This window comes from Python bivittatus, unplaced genomic scaffold, assembly GCF_059951505.1.
Source record: "Python bivittatus isolate LINGU-HERP-01145 unplaced genomic scaffold, Pbiv_v1 ctg000160_np1212, whole genome shotgun sequence".
In the NCBI taxonomy this organism is placed as follows: domain Eukaryota; kingdom Metazoa; phylum Chordata; class Lepidosauria; order Squamata; family Pythonidae; genus Python; species Python bivittatus.
The window spans coordinates 9,301,333-9,322,783 of record NW_028277076.1 but is presented as its reverse complement, the minus strand read 5'-3'; the positions used below and the strand labels follow the sequence as shown (position 1 = coordinate 9,322,783).

General features: G+C 44.4%; 1 protein-coding gene across 8 annotated transcripts in view; it reads left to right on the top strand.

Moving 5' to 3' along the window:
* The window catches only part of NACC2 (NACC family member 2), a 93,894-nt gene that overhangs the window by 33,294 nt on the left and 39,149 nt on the right, over positions 1-21,451 (top strand). Inside the window, exon 1 of one of the 8 annotated variants that reach the window (XM_088147163.1) lies at positions 17,197-17,302. The exons of the other annotated variants lie outside the window; for them this stretch is intronic. The gene's annotated coding sequence lies outside the window, so the exon portion shown is untranslated. Of the gene's footprint in view, positions 1-17,196; positions 17,303-21,451 lie in introns of those variants that run through there. 8 annotated transcript variants of the gene reach the window in all.

Here is a 21,451-nt window from a genome sequence, read left to right as displayed (position 1 = left end):
TTTCACCGTTGCGTGGCTTATCCCAAAGGAATTTGCATGATGGGGATGGTGAGTCTTTGGTGAGTCATTTCTGCCTTTTGCTGCCTGAAAAGGTGTTTAGCAAAGCCTCAGGTGTGGCAGTGAAACAACTGAGGCCAAAAATGACCTCCACGTACGCAATTCACTTGATGGCCTACAAGGAAACTCGGAGAAGCTGTGTCTCCCCCATACTACGTGCTGAGTTTTTTCCAGGGCATTTGGAAATTGTGTAATTCCTTTGGATCTGACAGTTGTGTCATACATAGGTAAGTGTAAGAGATTAAAGAGATGATGTCAAGAAATTATTATCTACGTTCAGGCTGCTTTGAGCTTTGCAACATTAAATGCTGTTTGTACATTGTGAGCGTGTGATGTACAAAGCTCCTGGCTCTTTGCTGTAAAAAGATGGTGTGTGTGTGCGTGTTTTCTCAGCTACAATCGAGAGGGGGGGAAATAGTTGAAAGGCACAAACAAATTGTGCAAGTAAGCAGAAAAACAGCTCCATCCTCTCTCTGTAATTTTGCCAAACGGTTCTGCACAATTATTTCTGCTTTGTTTTACATGGTGAAGAAAACGGGTTGGTTCTGAAAGAATTGGAAGAAGATGCACATAACGGTTCTTGCAAGTTAATGCTGCTGTCTTTGTTAATGCCTTTTGTCAGAACCGGCTATTGCAACCCCTATTTTAAATTAAGTTTTACCTTAAGTGAAGGTGTGACAGAATCACAGAGAAATGTAGGCTCTGCTCACTGATCTGCCATAGCAGACTTTCCTGTCCAGCATGCCGCAGACGCATCTAATTGCAACTCCCATCATCTACTTCCAGCATTAGCAAAGAAGGTTGTCCCAAAGAGGGGAACCCAGGACTCACCAGATGTTCCTGAGTTGCAGCTTCAGGTATCCTTCGCGGCTGACCAAGATGGGTCAGGGCTGCGGAGAAGGGAAGACCAGCTGGCATTGCAGACTAGCAACATCTGGAAGGCTGACGGTGCCTTGCCTGAATTTAAAGTCACATCTGACCATCCTTCTTGCAGCAAGAGGTTGATCTCAGGTTTTTGGAGCAAATGAGACATCTGCAGTTTGGTTGTAAATCTAGACGTGCTACAGGAAAGAACTTTTGCCCACTTGCTGCTTCTGACCCTCTTTCATCAAATGTTTGCAGTGCCAGTTTGCAGAAGAAAAAGCATTAGGAGGGGCCCTGATCTCTCCCTTTAAGCATTTTGGGAGAGGCAAGTTATCTTTATGCAGTTTTTAGCTGTGGTAAGCCTCCCAGAGTCATGAATTTGAGATGGACAGCCATATACATTGAAATAATAAATAAGTAAAGGCAAAAGGGGATTTTCTGTTCATTTAGTCACATTGGTGTCCAAATGTGTCATCTGAATGAGTTGCATTAAAAGGCAAGAATTCCAGGAATTTCCTCTGAGCGAAGAGTCCCTCATCTCTGCTTGGGCAAAAGACCACACTTGGCCTTTGAGGGTGCAACGGAGGCTCCCCTCCCAAAACAGAGTGGGACCCAAAGGCAAACAAAATTTGGTTTACGTTGAAAGACGCTGGAAGAAACTAAAAAGATTCATCGTATTAGAGTTTGTGGATTTAATTATTTTCTTCTTCAACCAGTTAGAATTTGGGGACAGCTTTTGAATGGGACCTGGGGTTGTGTTCAAAGCATTCAGGGACTATATGCAATCTGGGGCTTCAGAGATGCTACCAGTGATGACTTTTAATGATACGGGACTGGCATTTTCTTTCTTTGAGGATATCCCCAAGGTGGCTTGCCCACTGCTTGGCATCTGTATGCCGGGAATCCAGCCTAAAACTCTCCCTTGGGGCTGTAGGAGCAATTTTGGGGGCCATTCTGCAGAGAATTTGGCCTCTCTCATTCCTGCCGGTGAACATTGCTGATTTTCTCCCGGGCTTGGAGAGCAAAGAAGTGAGGCTGTTGCAGCGCTGCATTACAGGATTGATTGCTTGATTATGTGCCATCAAGTCATTTTCAACTCTTAACGACCACATAGATAGATTTTCTCCAGGACAATCTGTCCCCAACCTGTTCTTTCAAGTCTCCCAATGGGGCACTCCTTGCTACTGTAACTGAGTCCATCCGCCTTGCTGCTGGTCATCCTCTTCTTTCGTCCCATTGATTAATTGACTGATTAGGTGCCACTGAGTCAATGTTGACTCTTAGCGACCCCCTAGATAGATTTCCTCCAGGAGGATCTGTCCCCAACCTGGTTCTTCAGGTCTTCCAACAATGCTGCCACCACCACGGTGACTAAGTCCGTCCACCTTGCTGCTGGTCCTTCTCTTCTTCTCTTTCCTTCCACCTTTCCCAGCATCAGAGCCTTTTCCAGAAAGCTGGGGCTCCGCATAAGGTTCTCTTATTGACAAAGCACCTGTGTAGCTCCAGGAGCATCACACCTAGTTTGCAAAACTTTGGGGTTTTTTTTGAAATCATCCGAAGAGTCTACCTTGCATTTGCTGAACCAGGCTAACCCGATCAGCGGAAATGGTTTTGTCCAGGATCTGACATCCTGTGAACTCAAAACTGCGTTCTGCATTGATTTCACTTTTAGGCTGCAGACAGACCCAGTCTCAGCAGGACTTGCTCATGAGTAAAACAGCTCTCTTTCTATCCCCCTCCCCCATTCCTTGTTGTTTTTCCCCAATAAGCAATGCAAGCAGAAGATACTTCCTAAGAAGAAATCAAGCAAGTATTTCATGAGGTCTGTTTTTTTATTTTTTTCAAAAAGGTACAATCTCTAAACCTGGATCTGATATAAACAGCTGGAGAGCTGGATTCTTGTTTTAAATCTGCCCCAGTGCAAAGGAACGGCAAGATTAGCTAGGAATGATTCAAAATGAAAGAGGAAAGATCAAGAGGGGTGCAACAGGTGTTCCGTTCTTGCCCTAGTCTAAAGGCTGATCTGGATTTTATATTTCCAGAGGCAAACTAGAGAGAATTATTTTGAATCAGCTTGTAATTTCAACCTGTTACTTCACTTATCGTAAAACCCTGGAGGGGAATTTGGGGGGCATTACTTCTAATCCATCTTGGAAGGGCTGTTGTGCTTCCCCATCTCTCCACCCTTGTACCCATCCTACGGAGGGGAGGGGGACCTGCTTAATTAACAGGTCCTCCTTTAGAAGCCATTGATACAGCAGAGCTAATTAAAGCAGTGAGAAATGTTAATTCAGATGGACTTACAAGTAGGGACTTTTTTTCTCTCTCTCTTCTCAGTTTGCTTCTTACATAAACATTTTCTTTTTATGGTACAAATATTTCCGCAAAGAAGGTTTCAGCTGAACTTTCAAACATTGCAGATTTTCTGGCTATCCAAAGTAAAGTGGTGGCCCCGCGATTGGTTTTTAAGCTTCGGTTTCCTCAGTGCCCCCATCTCCTCCCCACTTCTGCTCTCAGCGCTCCAACCTTTCTGCCTCCAGATCTTCCCTCATTTTTCATCTTCTCCACATAGGCTTGTAGGATGCCAAGGTATTGATCTCCGCTTTTTTCCAAGCTCGCTGGCTTTTGCAGAGCCCCAAACTCCTGAAATAGAGTCAGTAGGTTTTCTCCTAGAATCCTAGAGCTGTAAAGGACCTTCAAGGTCATGTAATCCAATCCCTTGTTGAGTGCAGGATCCACTAGAGCAGTTTTTCAAACTTGGCATGTATGGACCAACTCCCAGAATTTCCCAGCCAGCATGTTGAAGTACACACATCTTAAAGTGTCCAAGTTGGGAAATGCTGCATCTCTGAGAAATAACCTTCTAGCTTCTCTTGAAAGACCTGCCCATGTTCCCCCATGCCTTGAATTGATGCTCCCTGAGATGCTTTCCAGTTCATTTAAGAAGAAACTCTGATGGTTTCAATCATCTCCCCACCATAGCCTAATGAGGAATGGCCATATTTAGAAACCATAAAAAGTTGACCACCATTGGGTAAAAGGAAGTCATCAAGGCAAAGAGGATGAATCACATCATGGATACCTTCCCCATTCTGGACCCCCTCCAGTCATGTGGGCTTCTGCTTTCAGAATTCCCCAACCCCCCCCCCCCAGCCCTGTCTAGATCTTCCAGGTTGAGGAAGGTTATCTTAGGTCTGCATTTATTTATAATTTAAATTTAAACCCTCACTTATAGAGCATCCCCAGTTGTCCCCAACTTAGGTTGGTACTTCAGCTCCCAGAATTCCTCAGCTGCCATATTGGCTGGAGATTCTGAGAAGATGGGGAAGGTCCTCATATTTATCCTGGCAGCCTTTCCATCTGAACAGCAGTGGGTGGGATTTCCTTGACCCCTGAGGGATTATTTTTATCACCAAGGAAGATGCGCTGTCAGTGTCTGCATGTGATAAACATGAATTAAGTGTGGACAGGAAACATCTGTATCAGTGGTGGGATAAACATGAATTAAGTGTGGACAGGAAACATTATCTGTATCAGTGGTGGGAAGCACTTTCCTTTAATAGGCTTTTAAGTCTGTTTTGATCTTTTGATGGACCTACACTGGGAGTTCCCTTTGGGCGACCTGCAGCCGAACTCACCCCACAGATCAGAAGCAGATGTCAACCTTCCCTAACTGGGTGCCCTCCACAGCTCCCATCCTTCTGGTTCAATACAAAGCTTCAAGAGGGGAGAGAGAAAGGAGACGTGATCCTCTTGATTGATTAACCCTGGCAATCAGCAGGATGAGAGCCATCACAGCCATCTTCAGCGATGGAGGTGTCTTCCCATGACTATGTGGGGAAACCCCAGATTGGCCGTTTCTCCCTCTTTGTGAGTTTATTTTCTCAGGCTTGTACTAGTACTGCCAAGATGATGACCAAAGGAGTTAAACAGGTGCCATCAGATCTGGCTCAGCTCCTGGTAACTATATTGACAAATGCTTTGCCAGCTTGACCTGTCTTCAGTAAGTAATGAGGCATAGCTCTTCCAAGGATTTCTCTTTAATCCCACCTTTCTGTTCATTTTCCCTTCTTCCCTTAACCTCGCCAAGCACAATCATTTTCATAATCCGCCATCTGCTCACATCACATGCCCAAAGTCTGCGAGTTTCTGCCTGCTGAGCATTGCCTCAAGGGAGCAATCACCCTTGATTTGGTTCAGGATGGATTAATTCTTCTTGCAGCCCATAGAACTTTTAGTAATAGTTTCCAAATCCATAATTGAAGGTTTTTAAAATTGATTATGTGCCATCAAGTCAGTGCTGACCCTCAGCAATCACACAGATTTTCTCCAAGAGGATCTATTCCTAATCTGGTCCTTCAGGACTTCCATCAGTGCATCCATTGCCACTGTAATTGAGTCCACCCACCTTGCTGCTGGTTGTCCTCTTCTCTTTCTTCCCATTGATTAATTGATTGATTATGTGCCATCAGGTCAGTGTCAACTCTTAGCAATCCTATAGATAGATTTTCTCGATCTATCCTTAGCCTGGTCCTTCGGGTCTTCTAATGGTGCATCCATTGCTGCTGTAACTGAGTTCTTTCTCAGAGGAAAGAACTTTCTGCTGGTTGTCCTTCTCTTCTCTTTCCTTCCACTTTTCCCAGCATTATAGACTTCTCCAGAGAGTTAGGTCTTTGCACAATGAGTCCAAACTACAATAATTTAAGCTTGGTCCTTCATGCCTCAAGTGAGACCTCAGGGTTAATGTGTTCGATGATCCATTGATTTGTTTTCTTGACTATCCATGGTCTTCTCAGGAGTCTTCTCCAACACCAAAGTTCAAAAGCGTCAATACTCTTTCTATCCTGCTTCAAAGTCCAAAAATTAAAGATGGTGCCAGACAATTTAGAGAGAAAAACCACCTTTTTTTCTACATTAGAGTTCCACAAGGTTGGGAAATGCTGCTCTGTGTTTTCCCCTAGGGAGAATTCCTTTCATGTATCTTCCATGGAGCACCCCTACCCGCAAATGCCTCATAAAGAAGAGGCATGTTCAGATACATGCTAGCTCAGTCTTCCTAAACCTGGTTTCCTCCCAACATTCTGGACTTCAATTCCCATGATGCTGAACCAGAAAGGTCAGTGGATCAGGAGGCCCCTCTGATTTATTGGCTAGGGATCATGGGAGTTGAAGTTTAGCATGCTTGGAGAATGGTTGGGCCAGCAAGAGTTTGCCTTACTGGTTCTGTTGAGGTCACAGCAGGTGGCAGTACAGAGCCAACCCTATTCTCAAAAACCTAAATAGGGTCAGATCTGATTCATATTTGGATGGGAGACCACAACGACGTCCCAGGATGTATTTACCTTTTAATAATGTTCAAAATAAAATATATGCATATTTCTCTGTGGGTGGCTGCAGTTCCCTTACCTTGGGGTAGGATAGGTGGAACCCCTTATTAGATGCTTTGGTATTAGTTATCCAGATTTGCCCTTTTGATTATCGTTTTCTTATCTATCACATTCTATTTGTATTTTGGGTTGTTTTTTTTTAATATCATGAGCCGCTCAGAGTTGGTTTAGAATCATGGGGGGGGGGGGGGTGTTCCAAAATCAAATTAAATAAATAAATGATGATAAATAATTTCACTTGCATTTTCTCCTCTGTATAATGCCACCAGTTCATGCTTTTATATGATTCAGTAATTGCCCTTGATCCCTAAAAACGAGGGAAGAGTTAAAATCCCATTTGCATATTTTAAATGGTTCCCTCCCCCCACGTCCTGTGCAAAGGAGGAAGCAGCAACCAGCATGTCAATTGGTTATGTAAATTCCAGGCAGGAGACATGATTATTCCAACTTAGTTTAATTTGTGAGTGTATGCAATAAAAGGTGTCTTGAAAATGAATTGCAATGATACTGTTTAAAGTAATCTTGCATAAAACAAGTGTCCCACTTCTGCCTTGATGGTGCTGAAGGGAGATGTGGGGTTGCAAACTCCTTATTACTTTTAAATGAATGCTTAAATTGAATTAAATCAGTTCATCTCTCCCTAGATCAGTTTTGTCTCTTTCGGGTAGCTGTGCTCCAGAATTTCAGGCACAAATCCCTTTCCTTGCTTCACCTGGGGTGAGCTACAGATCCAGCCTGGCACATTTGGTAGACATTTGACTACCAAACAGCCAAGTGAAACCAGGAGTGTGTCACTACTAATCACTATCAGTGTCATTCAGACAAAGATCTTTCCCAGTCCTACCTGATGATGCTGAGGATTAAATTTGGGGCTGTCTGAAGGCAGAGTAGGATCATCCCATTCTCACCCGAGACTCTGGTCTATTGTTACTTGAATCTGGAGGCCACATATCATCATCATCATTATCATCATCGTCATCATCTTTGAACCCACAGCAGGTAGCAGCACTTAGCTGACCTTGGTAGATCTCAAGAAACAAAGCAAGTTCAGGTCAGCTTAGCACCTCGTTGGGAGAGCACTACAAAATCCCAGGGCCATGGGATAAACTGGGAAGCCAAAAAACATCCCAAAAGAAAACACGGGCGAGCCACTTCTGTAATACTTCCAAGGAAATAACAGGGTTGTGTCTCCTGAAGTCACCAGGAGCCAAGCTTGACTTAGAGGAGACCATCACTCCTAGAGTTACCTTCCATGGATGCGTCTGATGGCCTAAGTCAGGGGCTGTCACTGTAACTTGAGAATTTAAACTTATTCTGTGTTGTATCAGTGAAGCTCACTTTGGTTAATGATGTGATTCTGCATTTTTCCATTTAAGTCCTCTCCTTGTAGGGGTATTATTTTAAGATTTTATTCCATTCCAAAACCTCCAAGGGTTTGACATACAGGTAGTCCTTGCTTAACGACCACAATTGGGACCGGAATTTAGGTTGCTAAGTGATGCGGTCATTAAGTGATCACGTGACCAGACCCAATTTAATGACATTTTTTGTCACCACAGTCGTTAAGTGAATCATGTGGTTGTTAAGTGAATCACGCAGTTCCCCATTGGTTTTGCTTGCCAGAAGCCATCTGGAAAGGTCGCAAATGGTGATCATGTGACCCCAGGACACTGCAACTGTCATATGATCATGTGACTAGGGGTGCTGCAGTGATCATAACTTCAGGCACCAGTTGTCACTTTTTAGCACCGTCGTAACTTTGAACAGTCTCTAAACAAATGGTTGTTAAGCAAGGACTACCTGTAATATTTCAAGAACAGTTGTTGGTTGTGTACCACTTGATGCGTTGTAACAGTCCAATTTTGTAGATGGTCATTTGGACTAGAGTTGCGCTTTAGCAAGGAACTGATGTCAGGTGAACCAAAAGTGGAAGCCATGTCCCACTGTTGGGGTTTGTATTTCCATATACCTTGAGGTTGACTCAAATCTCATAATCTCTTGTTCTGCTTCTTCCTGTCCACGTTTTGACTCCACCAGCCTGTTGGCATTCAGGCCACTGCTTTCCATATTAGAGGAAAACTAGCGGGGAGTGCAAGAAAATGTTGCAGTATAGCTCTGCTCTGTCCCTGTGGGAGGAAAGGGGGGTGGGTGGAAAAAAATAAAAGCTAGCATAAAAGGTATAAGTACTTACTCAAATCTGTGTTTGCTCATTGCAGCAACTTTTCTTCTGGTGATTATAGGTACACCTGTAATAAAGTGCCACTTAACTACAGGTAGTCCTTGTTTAGCGACCACAATTGTTACCGGCAACTCAGTTGTTAAGTCACTAAGTGAAACCGCAACTGTGCTTATGATCTTCTTTCAGCTTTTCTTTGCTTTACAGACCTGCGAAGGTCATAAATGCGAGGATTGGTCACGAAGTTACTTTTTCATCACTGTCATAACTGCAAACAGTCAGTAAACGAGGCAGTCGCTAAATGAGGACTACCTGTATAGCTATGTTAAAATTAAAACTATGGGATTCTCCATTAATTTCTAAGGGGGTGTGCTTGATTTCATCCACAAAACCCTATCCACGATTTCTTCTTTGTGTGCCTTTGGCAAATGAAGAGGCATCTAAAATATCTTTGCAGCCTGTTCTCCATTCCTTTCCTCCCCCCTGCTTTTCTGCTTCTCTCTCCCTGCCCTGTGGCAGCTCATCTCCTGTGCTGACTTGAATTTTTTTGCAAATCTTGGGATTTCCTAGGCTTGCTTCCTTTGTAGGTCACTGTTGCTGGTGAGGGTGGTTCTTCTTTGTCACAAGACAATATAAGACCATGTGGGAAAAGTGAAACCATGGCCATCTCTGCCTGCCAGAAGGGAGCGTTTTCTGAAGGAAACTCCAGCGAGCGGTTCTTGAAGGTTGGGTGTCATGGCTGGGGCCATTTGAATGCTCTGAACTGGCCAACTAGACTATAGCTTGGCAAGGCTGATTTGCAGGTGAGGTGTGAAGCATTGTCAAGGGACTAGAGAGGAGGGCTGCCCAAATTGGAAACCAAGCGCTCCAAGGAATGGTTTCAGGATCTGGGTGTGTTCCTGTAGAAGGGGGGAATCTATGCCAGCAGCTTTCAGATATCTCAAGGGTTGCCCTAAATAGGAGGAGTGGGTTTGTCTGTCTTCCTGGAGGGGAGGTCTGGTACCAATGAGTTGAAACTACTGGGAAGTAGATTCACATAGGACCTTAAGAGGATTTTTTTCCATAAAACAGTCAGCCACTGGAAGAGGTTGACTCACAGTGCAACATGATCTTCTCCTTTGGAGGTCTTCAGACAGAAGATACACAGATAGCCATCTGTCCACAGTGGTTTAGCAGATCCTGCACTGTGCAGAGGGTTGCCCTAGTTGAGCTCTGAGCTTGGTCCCAATTCTTTGGTTCTATGGAAATGCCACACCGCTCAGGATTTCCATGATCTCTTCTGCTTGTTTCTTGGAAAGGTCCTTCTTAAGTAGCATCTCAAGGTTCTGAAGTGCAGGGCTTTTGCAGCTGGTAACCCCAGTGTGGGGCTGGACCTTGCAATCACCACTCCATCTCCTCCCTTGTTCCTTTGTTGCTGACTGTGTGAGTGCAAACAGATCGTCTTCGGTCCTTGCAGGAGCTAACGTGGGTTGTCATGACACTCTCCAGAAGGTCATGAGAAAGTGTCGAGGGCTGTTTGTTATCTCCCCAGACTTCGGCTGGGCTTCTCCACACACATAGGGGGAGAAGGAAGAATGTGTCACTTGTGCAGAATAAATGTATAACAGCCCTTGTGGATGGAGCTGCCTGAGTTCTGATAAGAGGGTTGTGGGTTGTGTTGGGGGGGGGGGTTCTACCATTTTCTCTGCCTGCATGAACAATGGAAGCCTTGAGTCAGGATGGACCAGCGCCAAGTGGTTTTTAGTTTTAAGTTGCTCAGTTGCACAGAGTAAGAGAACCAGGTGCAGTACACGAAAGCAAGAGGAAACTCAGCCTACGTTCTGAAACGTCCTCCAGCGCCAAGAGTATTTTGCAAAGATGTTTTGTCAGCCTTAAACTGTTGTCTGTAAGGGAAATGAGGCCTAATATTGAAAATGTCTGATTTAATGAGCAGGTTGAGATATTTGAGTTTTCCCTCAGTTTTTTTCATGGCCTCTAAATCCAGCTCCTTCGACTTTGTCTAGTTTACATCTTTTCCACCTATGCTTTGAGACCAGAGATGGGTAATCTTTGACCACTGACATGCCTCCTAGGCTCCCAGCTCCTCTGATTTTGAACATCTATGGGCAGCTGTTGGAGGAGGTCCTCTGCCTACACAGGATCAGGTGTCATCAGTATGTTGACGATGTTCAGTTGTATATCTCAATCCCTGGCTGAATGGGAGATGTGGTTGAAGTCCTACACCTGGGCTGGAAGCTGTTGGGGTCTGGAAGGGGAAGAAGATAGTAGGCTTAATCCTAGCAAGAGAGAGGGTCTGGGGCTACAGGAGCCTCTTGATCCCAGATTTATATCATCTTTTGGCCCAGACAGCGTTACAGTACCCAAAGCAGAATCAGCTAGTAATGGGGATCCTCCTGGACTTCCACTCCTGCTCAAGAAGCTGGTGACAGTTGTAACCAGAGGGCAATCTGAAAGTTGCCAAGGCTGAAAAATTCTGCCCTACACTCTGTTGTAGTTGCCTTGCTGTGGCATGTTGTATGAAACCAACCAATCCAGTGTACACAGCTCCGTCCTTTGTGCGGGTCAGCCAATCATGGGTTGTTCAACAAACCAGAGTCGCATAACCCAAGGCCCAAGGATGCCTTGGCACCTTCAGGATCCCTGATCCAGCCTCCCAGGATTAACCACCATCTTTTTCATTTTAAATATCACAGCAGGGGAAATTGCATGGGAATAACCATATCACTTGTATTTGATTTAGCATATTTGAATGAAATTTTGGCGGGGGGGTAGCTCGCCCTGGCATCTCCTACCTCTGGGAATGTTGCCCCCATTCAGTCCTGCCATTAAAAAAACCCCAAATGCAGCCCCCCCCCCAAAACGTTCTGCACCCCTGCAGTGAATCATTGCTAAACAAACGGGCTCAACACCATTGGGAATCCATTCTCACTGCTCTCATGTTGTTCCTTGGATTGTTTTATGATTAACTAATCTGAAAATAGCGTATGACTAAGCAACATGCTTGTGTTTCTGAGCTGCGTGGTCTTGTAATGATTTCTTAATTTCCTGGGGGTGGGGGGAGTTAGAAGGAAGGGACTTCTGGTCTCTGCAAGGATGTTAAATGGGAGTTCAGTTGTGAGTGGGGGAAAATATATTCATGTCAGCGTTATGAAATGGTTCACAAGTTACCGTATGCATAAAATGTACAAGATCATCTCTTTCGATTCACTTGGCAAGGTGAATCATGTGCATGGAGCCTTTGTTGTAAAATGGGTCCTAAAAAATAATAAAATCGGCTGCCCAAATAGACCCCTTTGGGAAGGTTTTCTGGTTTGATCTTTTTAGAACGGGAGAATCCTAAAAAGGAACAGGTTGGAAATTCAGAGGGGCCAACTTGTGCCATTCGGACTGGCGCGCACATGTCAGTTTTTCCTTTCTTTCGAAAGAGGGAGGAAGAGAACAAGTGCGTGTAAGCTCAAGGTTGTATGGAAATTTCGAGAATATTGTGGATTTTTAGAGTGTGGATTTATTTATTCATTCCACAGACCTGGGAGTGGAGAACACAGAGGGTGAAAGTGATGCTGATTTATTTCCATTTGCAACAAGGAATCTGTCTTGGTGGTAGCATTTCTGATGTTCGCTAAAGATTACGTTATGGGTATCAGTGTTCCCTGGGTACCTTTCTCACTGGCCACCAAACAGGGGTCCTACCCTCCCCTGCTTAAAAATTATTTTAATTAAAAGAGAAATAAATGGGAAAATGGGCTGCCTCTTGCATCCTGTTGACGGGCTACAATGCTGTAAGCCAGTGTTTCTCAACCTCGGCAACTTTAAGATGTGTGAACTTCAACTCGCAGAATTGCAAGTGGCTAGGGAATTCTGTGAGTTGAAGTCCACACATCTTAAAGTTGCCGAGGTTGAGCAACATTGCTTTAGGCCCTAATAAAGGTCCTGTTAAGATGGCAGACAGCATGTTGGGGGTTCTTCACCTTCTGGCACATGGGTGTTAGGGGACTGCCCAGCCCATGTGCACCCACCAGATCCTCTCAAAATTCTACCTGTGGTCCCAGACCATAAAGATTGTTCTTAAATAAACAGAAACGAGCCCGTCAGGCTCGTTCTATGAATGGGTGCCCTCAATCAATCCTGGGATGATTCCTTCAGTAGACTGTTCTTGGGCTGATATGGGAGTGGGTGGAAATTTGGATGAACTGAGTTGACTTGTGAGATAATTCTGTTCAAATTACCCAGTGGATCTGCTCATTACCCCTCCGACTTGAAAGTGATATTATCAGGCCTGCAAGCATTGGACAGCCAACTGGATCTTGATAGATTTATCTTTATTCTGACGATGCACCTGCAGTATTCAGTGGTAGAGATTGTTCTGCTGATGCAGTCCCGGCCATTTCCAGGTGGGACATCTGAAATCCTGTAGACCTGTATGCCTGTCTTTTTCAGCTTTCAAGATGGGTTGGCCCTCAAGTGCCAGAATTCTCTTTGGCTATGTAGGTTGGGTGTGTTGGAAGTTGGAAATCCAACACTTGTGAGGAAGGTTGGTTTCTGTGGGAGGCACAAGCACGAATGGTGGAAAGATTTTCCAGTCTTCAGATTGACCAAACCCTCAGGAGATGCAGTATTTTTCCCAGCATTCCAAAGAGTGGGACAGAAATTGCATGAACCTTCTATGATCCTCATGAGCTCTGCACCTTTATTTTTCAATTTGAGATCATCAAGAAGAGTTCTAATCAGCATAATCCCAGGAAAATATCTGTTTGAGTTAAGGCACTAAAAGGGTACAACAAGATGCTTCAGAGCTGGTGTGAGTGCACTATCAACACCTCCTTACTTCCTGGGATCACATGGTTACCATGATAGCCCAGGAAAACAGCAGCATCTTTAAGGAAGTGCTGGGTACAGACATACACCCCCTCCAAAACATCTTTTCTGCTTCAGACATGAAGCACTACACATTCTACTTTTGTATGCAATACCCAACTGCCTTTTAGGACAGCAGGTCTGGCCACCAGGATTGCTCAATAAAGTTGCCACACACAGCCATGTGAGTGTTATGAACCACAGCTGGTCTGGGCACCAAGATGGCATGACAAAGTAGTTCTACGCAGCCTGTAAGTCTTAAAATATTGATCAAAGCTCTTTTCTGTGACCTGAGGAACACATGTGGTTTAAAAATAAAGGTGCAAAGCTGAGGCTGCCTACTTCTGCAACATCTGGAGAACCATAACTTAGCCCATCTGTGCAAGGTTCTTATGGCTGGGGCAGGTCTCCTCCAATCTAATCTCTGATTCTGCTCTTCAAGAGGTTCTCAGTTTAGGGAGGATGGTTTTCCGCTGATTTTTTTAAAAATCTGATATTATTTTTGGTGTAACAGCTGTTTATATAACATAGCTGATGGTGAGATGCTTTGTTAAGAGTGGCTCGGTTAAACAGTCTATTTCTGGAGGCAATACACTGCTTCTTGCAAACTCAGAGGAGAAGTTAGAACATTAATGGGTGCCATAAATCATAAAGTTAAGGGAGGTACCTGTTAAATGGCTCCATTTACCCTCTTCAGCCAATTTCATAATATTTGTGAGGCGCTTTCAATCAACTGCAGGTATTTAGGCAGGTTTGTAGGAAAGTTGGAAGCAATCCCATACCTACTGCAAAAAAATCTCTTCCCCAGATGTTGCTTGAACACACCATAGTGGGACACTTCTGGGAAAACAAACAGCAAGTCCTTCTGCTACGGGGAGGATTTTGACCCTCTTTTTCATCTCAAATTATCTCTCCCCAAATTGTCCAGACTTGTTATGTTAGCCAGGAATGCTCACGACACCACAAATGGTATCTCATGTCCTACCAGACTGGTAGATTTTCATATTGTTCCTCCTGTTTCAGGATGATTATTCCTTCTCCAATTATGATACTGAAGATGCCTGCAGAATAAACATGCCTTTTCTGAGTGAAATTCTAGTGGGATACTTGGCATATAGGAGTGTGCAAGAGGTTTCAAGCTCAAATGTTTCTTCCTGAGTTGGAAACAATTGTCTTTGGAGTGGGTTCTTCTAGCCATTCTGGAAGGGTTTTGAGGTATCAATAGAGGTGAATGTGTAGCTCAGGGTTTAACTGTGGAGTCCTTGGGGTTCTCTGAGCTTGGTTCTTTTGCAAACGTTTCATTACCCAGCTAGGTAACATCTTCATAGATGTTAGTAACATAGGAAGAGGTTACCTAGCTGGGTAATGAAACATTTGCAAGAAAAGAACCAAGCTCAGAGAACCCCAAGGACTCCACAGGGTTTTGAGGTCAAAACAAGGCTGCTTTGGTCTTGAAAGACTGCAGACTGGCACTCAAAACAGCTGTCTCAGAGACAAGAGGGTTGCCTCACCTCTCGGAAGACTGCATTCATGTTTTGTTGCCATCTTGAAAAGGGCATTTGCAAAACTGGAAAAAGAACTAAGGTGGGCAACCAAAATTATTGGGAGGTAGAGAAACTCCCTTACAAGAAAAAAATACAGCAGTGAGACTCTAGGTTTTAGTGAAGTTGAGTATGCAGGGATATGATAGAAGTATACAAAATCATGTGCCAATCATCATGTGCTGGATGGGAGGGACTTTGGAGGTCTTCTAGTTCAATCCCCCACCCAGGGTAGGAATTCTCAGACCACCGCAAAAATGTGACTGTCCAACCTTTGCTTGAAAACCTCTGATGATGGAGCCCCTGTGACTCCAGGAGGCAAGCTGGTCTGCTGCTCAATAGCTCTCACAGTCAGGAAATTCCTTCTTATTATGAGTTTGGATCTCCTTCTGTAAAGCTTTCACCCATTGGTTCTTCTCCTACTCTCAGGCATCTTGGAGAATAAATCCATATCCTCTTCCTTGGAACAGCCCTTCAAGTGTTGGAATACTGCTCTCATGTCTCCCTTTAGCCTTTTCTTCCTGACACTAAATATATCCAGTTCTTTTAACTGTTCTTCAGAGGATTTAGCCTCCATGTCTTTCTCCATATTTGTCACTCCTTTCTGCACTCTTTCTGGTTATTCAGCATCCTTCTGGAATTTTGATTGACCAAATCTAGACTTCTAGCTGTAGTCTGACCAGTTCAGCATAGAGCAGATATCACTTCCCAAGTTCTCAACATGATGCACGCTTTAAAAAATTTAGAAGTCTTCCCCCTTTCTCATATTTCACAAGGTTAGAACTCAATCATCTAAGACCCTCTATCAAAACAAAAATCTCATTTTCCAAGGCTGTTTCTACATTTAGAGCAATCTGATGTTTCAGTGACTTGTCCCACCTAGACTACTTCTGGTATGAATTACCACCACTTGAGAACCATTGTCACTGAAGCAATGAGCATGAAACTGAGCAAACTCAGGGAGGCAGTGAAGGACAGGAAGGCCTGGCGCGATATGGTTCATGGGGTCACAAAGAGTCGGACATGACTTAACGACTGAACAACAACAACAACAAGAACCATTGTGCTATATTGTACTACATGTAGAGAAATTCAGGAGTTATAAATGGGAAGGACTTGGAACACAGTACAGGTGGAACTCTGGAACTTGCTGCCAACAGATGTGGGCATGGCCACCAATTCAGATGATTTTAAAGGAGGACTGGTCAAATTCCTGGTGCATGCATCATTAGCATCAGAGGCTGCTAATCTTGATTACTGTTTTCTGCCTGTGGACTTCCAGGTGGCAAATCCAGAAGAGAGCAATTCTGCTATGCTGTGAAGCTTCCAAGAAACATCTGTTCAGCCATATTGGACCCAGAATACTAGACCAGATGGGCCTTCAGGCTTCTTAATTCTGAATTAATTCTGAATTAGTTAATTCCTAGATTCTGAATTAATTCTAAGAATTATATTCCTATAACTCTGGATTAATTAATACTGGATTAATTTCTGTATTCAGGTGGGCTGTTAGTAAACTAAGTCTTGAAGGACCTGCTGTTATGCTTGTGTCCATAAGGAAACAAAAGAAGCTTTTCCTTCTAGTCTGCATCTAAAATTCAGCATATTCCCTTTACCTAATATGATTGGAAGTTTTGGGTTTCTTTCTTTTCTTTAAAATGTAGCTCTGTGACTCTTAACTTCTAATAATAAATTATTAGTAGCGGGGGAGTTATAATATGCATCTCGTTATTGCTTGTTCACGAAGATTAAATCTAGGCAGCCTTATAGAACCGTGAAGTCTATTTGCTGAATTTGCAATTTGTAGAATGGCATGAACAGTTTTAAGACTTGGTAACCCAAACAAATACCATGTGACTTTTTTCTCTCTCTTTGAGCCACAACTGAAGTCAAATTAACATGCTTACTTTCAGTGGTTCCCAGGAGCAGATACCTGTAACATAAACAGGTATCTCAGAATGGTTTCTGTTTCACTAGGCCAAACTTCCCTATTTTTAACTTAACACAGTGAGGTTCTTCCATGGGTGTCTTCAGAGCTTGAGAATGTAAGAACAGCCCTGCTGGATCTGGCCCTGCTCCATCCTGATCCAGCATTTTGTTTCTCCCAGTGGCCAACTGAATACTTCTGGGAGCTTCAAGCAGGAGATGGAGATGTTCCCCTCTCCCAGATTGCAAGTGCTATTTGCAAGCATGTTGTCCTCAATCTGGAGATAACATGGACTTGTCAAGAGGTAACCTTCAAAAAGGTTATCTGTAACCTGCCCCCATCCTAGAGGGAACATGGAGTCATGAAGAGATCATCTTCAAGAGTAACCTGTCCCCAACCTGGAGGGAACATGGAGTCATGAAGAGATCAACTTCAAGAGTAACCTGTCCTCAAATCTGAAGGGAACATGGAATCATGAAGAGATAACCTTCCAAAGGTAACCAATCCCTAACTAGGTCTCTTTAAGCTCTTGATATACTGCATGAGTATATCCAATCTCTTTTTAAAGCCATTCACACATTTTGCCTAAAGAATTCCATGAAGTGCTATGTGAAGAAGTCTCATCTTTTGTGAAAATGGGGAAAGAAGTGGGACAGGAAATTCTGAGCCTTCTGGAAGGATCCCAAAGTAGTTTTAGATTCCCTTCAAGAGCTAGAGAGATTTGCAGCCAAAAGCAGTTGTTCTGTTCAACTTGATGGGTTGCAAAAGTTACCAGTTGTGTGTGCGCGCGCGTGCGTGGGCAATATTCTATATAGGCAGAGAGCCACCCTTGGCCTTTCCGTGGCATGTGGGGCAGGGTGCCCTCTAAAAAGTGAGTGAGAGCAGCCGAAAACCATGTGGAACTCATTTAAGTTTAATTGGATTAAAATGGGATTATGGTTACAGTGATTGCTCCCTGTGTTTTTAATCATTTTCTCCTTCTGTCACATTAAGATTTACAATTCAGTAGTAACTCTTAGAGATAGTTTTGGGGCCTTGTAGGATTTGGGCTTCAGGTTTTGCACGTTTAGGCTACAAGGAATTGGGGTAGAGCTGCCCCCAAGCTATCTCGCTGCCTGATAGAGAAATCTCTCTCTCTCTCTCTCTTACATGCACACCTGCACCAATACAGACACACACGCCCAAATACTCTCTTCCAGGTGTAAAGGAGCTGGCTCCTTCTTCAGCACAGATCTCTTCTCAGCTCTTCTGTCCCCATTTGCCCCTCGGCCTGCCCTTTGCACGCAGCGCACTCCAATTTGGCAACGCAGCAGTAACGTTGGCTGGTGTGAAAGAAGCAGTGCATAGACCTGCCTGCAGAGGGCTGGCAGAAGGGCACGGTTTGCTTCTCAGCTCGCACGCTTGGCTGGGGGCTTGTCTTCTCCAACGGTGCTGGGCTGCCGAGAGGAGGGTCGGGGCAGATGCCTCCACCCATCTCACAAGAGCATTGCAGCTTGCGCAGGAGGGTGGGAACAGCTGGGAGTGAGTGGCGGGGCAGCTTGGAGGGAGCCACCACCCTCTGCTCCAAAGTCCGTAATGGACGTGCCTTGAGCGGCTCTTCTCAGAAAGGTGTCGTCAGGAAAGCTACTTCCACCCATTTTTTGCTTTTCTTGGAACGGACGCTGAGAGAAGAAATAGGTGGTTAAAAAAAAACAGGAGGAGGAAGAAGGGAAAATGGGGATTTGGGGGGATAGACCGGCTTCTAAATAATGCTGCAAATTTCCTGTATTTCTCCGTCTGAATGGATGTCTGGGGCCTCCCTCGGTCAAGCATTTCCTTCAAGGCCAATTGCAGCTTTTCTCCTGGCAGGGGTTCTTGTGCTGCAGCATTGGCAAAATGCTTCTGGGTCTTTGTGCACGGAGGTGCCATCCCAGGATGGTTGGCCCTGGATTGTTGCCCTGCTTTCCGCGCTAAGCTGGAAGCTCCCTTCTCCCTTCCAAACCATCCGCCCTCACCCTAATGGTTTCAGGGGAGCCGGGCAGGACCGAATCTGCGTTTGCAAACCAGTAAATAAGCTGGAGTAGTAGAGCTGTGCAGATCATATTATATCTGTATCAGTGTTGGAATGACGGTTGGCGTACTCATTCTTGGCTCAGGTTGATGGACGAGGTGAGCTGCACGTGCTTTCTGCTTCTTTGGTGCTGTTCGACCTTCTCTTCATTTCCTGCAGCCGAGCCTCCGCGGAGACCTTGGCTTAAGGCTCCATCATCATCCCTGGAGAGCTAACTGAGTCCCCCGTTAGAATCAGGCCTGGTCCAAGGACCAGAGCGATTTAAAAGACATGGCTGTTTGGGGAGAAACAGCCCGGCGTCTCTTTATATCTATCTATTTGCTCAATTTATATCCCAGGAGCTCAAGGTAGCATACGTAACACTCTATCCTCTCATTTTCCCCCAGAACAACAACCCTCTGAGGTAGACCGAGAGGGAGTAGCTGGCATTGCAAAGCTGGACCTGCATGTGGGTCTCTCCAGTCCTAGTCCGGCCCCTTAACTACTACACCCCATGCCCTGCTAGGTGGGCATTTGCTTGGCTCCAAGGTGGGAGCACTTTTCAGTAACTGTTTTTGCACCCCCTCTGAAGAATGCCTCCTGCTACCCCTTGTCACTTCCCCCCAATATTAACCCCTCAACCCTCCAGATGTATTGCAGGATTGTTGCTCATGTTATAGCCATGGTTTTCTGCTTCTCTATCGTGGGGAAGGTAACCATCTTTCATCCTCAAGCTATCTCTCCATGATTCCATTCCAGGAACCCAGTTTTCCTTCTGGGACTCTGCATTGGGCTGACATTTGGTCCTGCTAGTTGTAATATGGTATTTCTGTTAATAGCCTGATGTGATTTATATGTGTGGTACAGGAAGGTACATGGGCCCACAGACGAGTATGATTAGCCTTTGAAATGTTTTATCAATTTTACAATTTTATGGGGTGGTAGATACTGGATGTCCAAGGATTCAAGACAGGTGTCCCGTGGAAAAGAGAAATGTAAAAATAGCCAGCAATTGAATGCTCATTTCAAGGTTTTTGTTCAAGGTTTATTTCATCATGATCTGTTGAATGTACTGTGATTGGCTCCGTTCACACAACTTGCTAAGCCTGTTGGCCTCGTGGGATAAACTAGATAGGGATCACAACCAGATGAACTAATTCTACTTTGTCGTAAAGCTACATTGACAGAATCTTGCAAGTCTGAAAGTACAATCCCCCCCCCCCCACCGTCTCCTTTACAGACTGAGAAACTAGGGAGGGTCCCTTCTGGACCTCTTTCTCCACCCATTATGCAGCTGAGGGCTGGGCTCCCTCTTATCTGACCGTTCCCTTGGCAGCATCTCTTCGCCTGTCTCCCAAGGTCTTTCCCACATACCATTACAAAACCATTAAAAAAGTGCAACAGCAGGGATTCACTAAGCGTGTTGCGAATTGCGTGAACAAGCCCCATGTTAAGGTGTCATATAGAGGCTGATCCCTGACCAAACTTTGTTGGTTTGTATTTAGCCACGTAAGTTCTCGGGAAGTGGCATAAAGAAGAGCAGATAACTTGGCATAACAAACATAGCATTTAAATGTTTTCATAGACAAGCAGAGGAAAAACATATTGATCCTGGAAAAGCTCCCAGGATTCTAGATTCATTAGCAAACCTTGGATCCCCCTTCCTTTTCTACATTTCTTTTTCTTTTTATAAAAGAAACATCCATGCAGATAATACAACAGTACTTTGGTCTGAATTATGCTTGAGCACACCAAAAGTCATCCAGAACTGGCCGTGTCAGCATTTGACACCCGTCAGACTGGAAAGTTAGGAGCACTTCAAATATTTAGCTAGAATTTTATAGCACATGTTCCTTGATCGAAGGCAAACTCACCGTCGGTAAGTTTTCTGCATTGATTTGCTTACATTACCATTACCCTTTTATTCCTCAAATCTATTGAAGTGAATGCAGATTACTTCTCAGGCCAAATAAAACGGGAGTTGGTTTTCCACAACATACTTAGCTATAACCTAGCTACTTGCCTTTCCGTTTTGTTATTCTGAATTTGGAACAGGCTCTTTCAACCTTCCAAAATGCTCAGAACTTGGCCCGTTTTAAACCCAAAACAAGGTTGTTCAAACACGGACTGCTTCAAGTCGAAATGTTTCACCCACCCCTAGTTTGTCGGTTTGGGGACGGCATATTATATGAACCCAGCAGTTCTGTTTTCTTTTCCATGGTTCACTGGGTGTCGAGTTTGCACAACACGACTGAGCAGGAAAACGGGTGGTAGTTTGACTCAGCTGCTAAAAACTCCCCTCCCTGCTATTGATCAGGTTAGTGAGTTCACACAACCAGCTGGGCTTTGAACTGATCTAGTTAAACATCTTGTGTGAATGCAGGCAGGGGAGGCCAAACGGGAAGGAGAGTCTAGTTGTCCTGAAGATAGAAAGAAGACATGGGTAGAAGAAGACACAGATAGAGCCAAGGCTGGATTTTGTACAGAGCGCCTCTGTTCTTCACAGGGATAGTTCAAACTGTTGAGGTTAAGAAATAATTTGGAAGAGGAAATCAAACTCAGCAAGAAGGAGCAAGATTTGCCTGGAGATAACAGGGCAAGGATAAGTGAATGGGG